This window comes from Misgurnus anguillicaudatus, chromosome 22, assembly GCF_027580225.2.
Source record: "Misgurnus anguillicaudatus chromosome 22, ASM2758022v2, whole genome shotgun sequence".
Classification (NCBI taxonomy): domain Eukaryota; kingdom Metazoa; phylum Chordata; class Actinopteri; order Cypriniformes; family Cobitidae; genus Misgurnus; species Misgurnus anguillicaudatus.
Window position 1 is genome coordinate 42,589,590 of NC_073358.2, and position 7,911 is coordinate 42,597,500.

At 39.5% G+C, this 7,911-nt stretch overlaps 1 long non-coding RNA gene across 2 annotated transcripts in view; it reads right to left on the reverse strand.

Moving 5' to 3' along the window:
- Window positions 1-7,911, reverse strand: part of LOC129439825 (uncharacterized) — a 74,965-nt gene that overhangs the window by 46,735 nt on the left and 20,319 nt on the right. For both annotated transcript variants that reach the window (XR_012365493.1, XR_012365492.1), the window contains exons 2-3: window positions 3,005-3,074; window positions 2,721-2,905 (exon numbers count right to left, since the gene is read on the reverse strand). This is a non-coding gene — a long non-coding RNA (uncharacterized lncRNA). The remainder of the gene's footprint in view (window positions 1-2,720; window positions 2,906-3,004; window positions 3,075-7,911) is intronic.

Sequence of the window (7,911 nt, forward strand, 5' to 3'; positions counted from 1 at the left end):
TCATAAAATGGCCCTGATATGTCACTAGACATTACGAAATCATTTTCATTTCAAATACTTATAACACTCACAACAGTGGTCTGGCCAGGATATTGTCATTTAAAAAGTGGAGTTGCAGCCCTCAACTGATGTTTATGTTGTCATTTTGTGTATTGGCCACCAGCTGTGTGATTGCAGTACCAGTTTTAGCCACAAGTTTTGTGATTGCAATACCAGTTTTGGCCACAATCCTACATACTGTTCATGTAAAGTTGTTTGTTGTTGAAACGATTTAAACATAACAACTATACATTACTTTATGAAGTATTTAAATCGTTCAGTTATTGCATACCTTAGCTATATGTTTATTGCTACCTAGTCTCACGAGGTTTTGTGATATAGTCACATAAATTTTGTATTCTTTTTCCGTGATATTATCACGAAATTCCAAATTTTTTTGTGACCGTATAACAAATTCCTGTTTTCGTGTGATTATCACGTATTGGTTACTCAACTGCTTTTCCCTATTTTCAAACCATTGTCGCTTCGGTCCAGGGTTAGATTTCGTGCTTGCATTAGAATGTCACTTTATATATTGGTTTATACTATTTTTTCTGATTTATTTTTTTATATGTCGTCTGGAGTTAGGGTTAGAGTTGGGTTTGGGTAGGGATGTCATCTTATGTAAATACAATGGTAAGAAAATAGGACAAAACAGTTGAGTAACCAATATGTGATAATCTCACGAAAACAGGAATTCGTTATATGATCACGAAAAAGGAATCAAAAAGTTGCGCGACTATAAAACGAAATCTCGTGAGACTGGGCTGTATATTGTGATATGCACATTTTCAATATTTTCCATATATCTTGCATCCCTACTCTTGCTTCAGTAGATGGTTGCATATTGGGTCGATGTTTGGGTCTTTTTTAAACTTTTCATCTGATTAGGCTAGAAAACCTGCTTAGACTCACGTAGACCATTCAAACCAGATTACCACATGGTTTAGGCTTATTAAAGGAATATTCCATTTTCTTAAAAGAAAAATCCAGATAATTTACTCACCACCATGTCATCCAAAACGTTGATGTCTTTCTTTGTTCAGTCCAGAAGAAATTATGTTTTTTGAGGAAAACATTGCAGGATTTTTCTCATTTTAATGGACTTTAATAGACACCAACAATTAATACTTAACTCAACACTTAACAGTTTTTTTCAATGGAGTTTCAAAGGGCTATAAACAATCCCAAACGAGGCATTAGGGTCTTATCTAGCGAAACGATTGTCATTTTTGACAATAAAAATAAAAAATATGTACTTTTAAACCACAACTTTTCATCTAGGTCCGGTCCAGCGCGACCTAACGTAAATGCGTAGTGACGTAGGGAGGTCACGTGTTACATATATAAAACGCACATTTGCGGACCATTGTAAACAATAAACTGCCACAAAAACATTAATTAGTATCAGCTGACATACAACAACGTAGGAACGGTCCTCTTTTAACACACTTGTAAACACTGGGGCGGAGTTTCGCGTTCGTCCTCTGTGACCTCTTGACGTAATGACGTATTGCGTGGGGTCAGCTGGCGCATCATGACCGGATCTACATGAGAAGTTGTGCTTTAAAAGTATATATTTGTTATTTTTATTGTCAAAAATGACAATCGTTTTGCTAGATAAGACCCTTATGCCTCGTTTGGGATCGTTTATAGTCCTTTGAAACTCTGTTGAAAAAACTGTTAAGTGTTTAGTTAAGTATTTAACGTTGGGCTCTATTAAAGTCCATTAAAATGAGAAAAATCCTGCAATGTTTTCCTCAAAAAACATAATTTCTTCTCGACTGAACAAAGAAAGACATCAACATTTTGGATGACATGGTGGTGAGTAAATTAACTGGATTTTTTTTAAGAAAATGGACTAATCCTTTAAGCGTTTTTTTCCAACACATCCATACACCAAAAATACTGGGTTATTTTCAACCCAGCGTTGGGTAAAAAAAGGACCCGTTGGGTTGTTATTTAACCTATGCTGGGTTGTTTGAATCCATTGTTGGGTCAAATATAAACATTTTCTAGGTTACAGCTAGGTTTTTCCTTTTTCGAACCAACACCGAGTTGAAAATAACCCTGCATTTTTTTTCAAGTGTAAGAAATCCTTGAGTCTGATCACATAGAGGCTAACAACACACTTACCAAGCACTACTTAATAGTTATTTGTATTAAGTGTACAAAGTCCACAGTAATTGAAGTGAAATACCAACTGTTTTGTCCTCTGTAAAAAAATATCCAGTCCTTGAAATATGTAGGCTTTAACATTATCTGTAATACTGCCTCCGGAAACCGTGAGGTTTCAGAGGAACTGCAGTGGATAAGAAGAGGAAACAAATGTCATTGGTTGCATGAGTGACTGCAGAGAGGTCGGTCCCAGTGACAGACAGGGCCAATTATCTGCTCTCCCCCCTACAGTTTTAACCTAATTTCCCAGCGACCAGAGACCCTCAACACGCAGTCTATCAGCGTCTGGGAAAAAATGGGATTATCTTCTGTATTCTGCTCTCTCTTTGGAGAATGACTTTTCTGCTGTCATGTCTTTGTGATGGATGAAAGGAAGAGAGAGGGGAAGCGAGAGAGAAAAGAGATCCAGCACTTTTTAGACCCTTGTGACCCCCACCGTTTCTCATTTTTCTTTCACACTTCACAATTCTTCCCTCTTTCTGCACTCGTATATCCTTCCCTACCCTTCATGTGACCCGGAGGTCTCCAGGTGTGCCGAGATACACCTGCTGCCCGAGGACCAGACGACATCACAGGCTTGGCATCAGCTTTGACAGCGTGTCTGATTCAATCATCACATCTGGTATAGTCCGAGCACTGAACCAGTCAACCCTACTAAATCTCCCTTATCCACCTGGAACAGAACGCACTGCCAGATGCACAAAGACACAAGGCAGCACCGTAAGGTGTAATACAGTACTTAACAAAAAAGCAATATAGGCATAAGAAGAATAGTTTAAAAACTCACATGCCAAATGTTTGCATACAGTATACAAGACATTGCACTCTTCTTTATCCATATATAGATGTGAAGACTCCTAAAGATACAAAAAAGTGCTATTAAACAGATCATACGTCCATGCACTATATAGACAATATGCGACCCTGCATGTGAAAACCCAGCTCAGTGATTGAAATCAAAATTTGATGCTCCAAATCTCAAAATAACATTATGACACTTTAGCCTTGGATTTTACAGACAGGGTCACATACACTCACCTAAAGGATTATTAGGAACACCATACTAATACTATGTTTGACCCCCTTTCGCCTTCAGACCTGCCTTAATTCTTCGTGGCATTGATTCAACAAGGTGCTAAAAGCATTCTTTAGAAATGTTGGCCCATATTGATACGATAGCATCTTGCTGTTGATGGAGATTTGTGGGATGTACATCCAGGGCACGAAGCTCCCATTCCACCACATCCCAAAGATGCTCTATTGGGTTGAGATCTGGTGACTGTGGGGGCCATTTTAGTACAGTGAACTCATTGTCATGTTCAAGAAACCAATTTGAAATGATTCAAGCTTTGTGACATGGTGCATCCTGCTGGAAGTAGCCATCAGAAGATGGTTACATGGTGGTCATAAAGGGATGGACGTCAGAAACAATGCTCAGGTAGGCAGTGGCATTTAAACGATGCCCAATTGGCATTAAGGTGCTTAAAGTGTGCCAAGAAAACATCCCCCACACCATTACACCACCAGCCTGCACAGTGGTAACAAGGCATGATGGATCCATGTTCTCATTCTATTTACGCCAAATTCTGTCCAGTCTTCAACTGTCCAATTTTGGTGAGCTCATGTAAATTGTAGCCTCTTTTTCCTATTTGTAGTGGAGATGAGTGGTACCCGGTGGGGTCTTTTGCTGTTGTAGCCCTTCCGCCTCAAGGTTGTGCATGTTGTGGCTTCACAAATGCTTTGCTGCATACCTCGGTTGTAACGAGTGGTTATTTCAGTCAAAGTTCCTCTTCTATCAGCTTGAATCAGTCGTCCCATTCTCCTCTGACCTCTAGCATCAACAAGGCATTTTTGCCCACAGGACTGTCGCATACTGGATGTTTTTCCCTTTTCACACCATTCTTTGTAAACCCTAGAAATGGTTGTAGTGAAAATCCTAGTTACTGAGCAGACTGTGAAATACTCAGACCGGCCCGTCTGGCACCAACAACCATGCCAATCTCAAAATTTCTTAAATCACCTTTCTTTTCCATTCTGACATTCAGTTTGGAGTTCAGGAGATTGTCTTGACCAAGACCACACCCCTAAATGCATTGAAGCAACTGCCAAGTGATTGATTGGTTGATTAGATAATTGCATTAATGAGAAATTGAACAGGTGTTCCTAATAATCCTTTAGTGGGTGTATATGGTTGTTATTCACTTACAATCTGCTGTTCTCAGCTGAGCTGTTTATTCCTGACCAGATCAAGTTGAACTTCAGCACTGGGTCAGTCTGATTCGTGACAATAACAATTCTTCATATTGAATGTTGTTTTCATCCAGTTTTTGAGCTCAATTCACCGACTTAATAATCCAGTAGCCGCAGTTCTCAAGTAACAACTCACTGGAGTGGAATAGTACCAATAAACAATAACTTGGTAAATTTTTCTCACATATTGACTTTCGAAGTAAAAATACTGTAACATGAGGTTGAGTAAACAGTTTCTTTTAATGCAGTACGCTACAGACACATGCAGGACACACAAGCCGCTGATGCGGAGCAGAAAGGACTGAAGTCTGAAGAGAGCCAGCTTGATTCCACTAATGGCGGCAGCTTTCCAGAAAAACCAGCTTTTTCCCGTCACCTTAACAGCCTGTTAGCCGGCAGCTTCGGATCGGTGTAATTTAGTGGACTCGTCTCTCGTCTGCAGCTGTTGCCATCGCCCCCGCCTATCAAACGCAATAATGCTCGGATGCAAATGTGTAACTTTCCCAAACATAGGATGCTGTGGATGAGTTTAGAGCACACAGAGTACTTGCCAAATTACTAAATCGAAAAAGTTAAACATCTGTTTTTCATGTGATACGATTTACCTTCACTGTAAAAAAAAACCCATTTAAATTTGTAAGTATAATCAACTTGATTTTTATCTTGAGTTGCTGCAACTTATAAAATAAAGTTGAATTATTTAATTTTTTATTAAAGGTGGGGTGCATGATTTTTGAAAAAAACTTTGGAAAAGGGATTCGGCCGAGTACCATAACACACTTGTAGCCAATCATCAGTAAGGGGCGTGTCTACTAACCGACATCTTTGCCTGGGTTGCGTATGTGTGGGGCGGGTCTATCAAAAGAAGGTCCAGGTTCTATTGGGGTAGCGGCGTGTTTGTTTAAGTGATTTCAAATATCAACATTGGTTTTCAGTGATCATGCACCCCGCCTTTAAGTTACAACACATCATCACTAGTATAGATTATACTTAAAAATGTAAGTGCAATTTTTTTACAGTGATTTACCATCCCAGTATGTAACATCCATTCGTCACATTGATTTCTAATCAATAATATCATCCAACACTCTCTGAAATAAAGGTGCACAAGCTGTCACTGGGGCAGTAAACCTTAAAAAAACTCCTTTATGTACCTAAAGGGTGCATACATATCTCTACTTAAACGGTACACATTAGGACCTTTTCAAAAGGTACCATCCCAGTGACAACTTGAGTATACCTCACACCATTTCTCATTGAACATTCAGGACAGAAGATCCATTACAGAAGTCAAATGGCCTGCGTCGATACATTTACGTACATTAAGGTAACATTAAGTCCAGCACTCGACATTCAAATCACCCTTGGGCAGATAATGATGGCTTCAGAAACAGATGAAGTCTTGCATGGTTGCATTTAAATGGTGATTGATTTGTCCGCCCGTCCCTCCTTAGCTCCATCGGTTGAGGGAAAATGAAAACACAGTCATTGGCATCGCGTGTCTTTTCTATATTTCGCTATCTATCCCCGTTTCTGTAAACACTCATATCTTCTGTGTCCTGACAGCTGTGGAGACGCCGATGGGCTGGTTGCAATTGGCCGTTCAGGCATTAGTGTGGGTGGGTGTGTGCAGGCCACCGATCACGAGCGCTGAGGCCTTTTACACCCCTAATGTGTAATTAGGAGGGGCTGTGGAGCGCACAGCCTTCCCCGGCTGAAATTAGTGGCCTTTTATTAATCAGACAGAGCGGCACAAAGGCTTACTTGGCCTCTCTGTAATCTACTATACCAAATGTTTCTCTTAATTACAGAGATGGAAAGAAGATGCAGTGGAGGTGTACTGCACGAGGTGCCTGTCAGTGTGGATTTATGGCACGTGCCGACGTCTACGTTAAATTCACTGCATGGTTTGTGCAGCTGGCGCTCTGATAACAAATCATCTGAAGTTTACTTATGCATACAGACATGGATATAAACTCACAAAGACTATATAAGACTATATAAGACTATAAAAGACTATATAAGACGATTTATTTACATCTAATATATGAAGAGCTTCAATGAAAAGCCGCTAAATGCTACCCTTGTCAAAAATTAGATGGTGAGATGCTCTCGACACATATTATACTTTCATACTTTTAAATCCACTTAATCCCCGTCTCAGGCCATTCAGAATTACTGCTTTGTTGGCAAAATCTGTCAATTTTTTTACAAGGAGGTTTTTAGCAAAAAAGCTTGCATGTACTTAGAGGGTTTTGTATCGAAAGACAGTCAAATTTGTTAAATACCAATGAAATGACTAAAAAAGTGACATTTGTGAAAATAAGGCATTTCAATTACTGACTAATATCATTTTCATTGTCATTTTAAAGTGAAATTACTGAACCTAAATGTAGGAGCCTGATTAAAAATGCTCCAGGGTTTCCCACAACACTTTGCAGTTCGGGCGGCCCACCTAAGCTGGGAAACCCTACTGCCTTGACTAGGTTGTCCCAAAAAAATTAAAAATTTGCTGCACAAAAGGCTGTCAAGTGCATCTGGAGAATAGCGCAGACGTGCTTCACACTGCAAGCGTGCACGCGCGCCACACGGGCAAATGAGAGAAAGACATGGTCAGTCACTGTCTGAAGGATAACTAGTAGCCAGTTGACAAAACATCTCAGAGAATAGCGCGGATGAGCTTCACACCGCAAGCGCGCACGCGCGCCACGCGACCGAAATGGTCTGTCAACTGTCTGGAGGATACCCAGTTGATAAAAGGCGTGTCTGTGAGAACTGTAAGTAGACTTATGTTTTGGGTTTATTTAAGCCTGTTATTGTATTAGTCTATAGTTTTTGCAAATTTAAAGTAAGTTAGCTGGTGATTTTTGTTGTTTGAACAACCTGCTAGCTAGGTTGCACGTGCCTGTTGATTCAATATAATTGTTGAGCGCTCTAGCTTGCTCACGTTATTTATGTGCATTATTTATTTACATGCTACAATAGTTAAACTCCTTTAAGATAATGTAATTAAAAGTGAGAAATAATCAGTTTTCACAATCTTCGCGCTATCTATCATTGTTCACCAGACGTTCTACAAATCTGCTTCAGTTTGTGTTTATTAACCCTTTAGTTTCACTTCATCACGCAGCTATTTTCGTTAGAGGTATCTGTTAAAAACATTTAATTAATTAATAATCTAGTGTGTACTCATTTTCTGTCATAGTTTCTTCAAAATTAAGTTTTAGTTGAGTGTTTTAAATAAAAATATTTTCATTTTCATCATGACGCGTACGCCCCACCCCTTTGATTGCCATACCCCCAGCCACGGCCACTTGCCCAACCCTACCACCTTAACCTACAAATTTTCTGTGGGTAACCCTGTATATTTGATGTACATAAGATGATTTATTTACATCTAATATATGAAGAGCTCCAATGAAAAAGCCACAAAATGCCACCTTT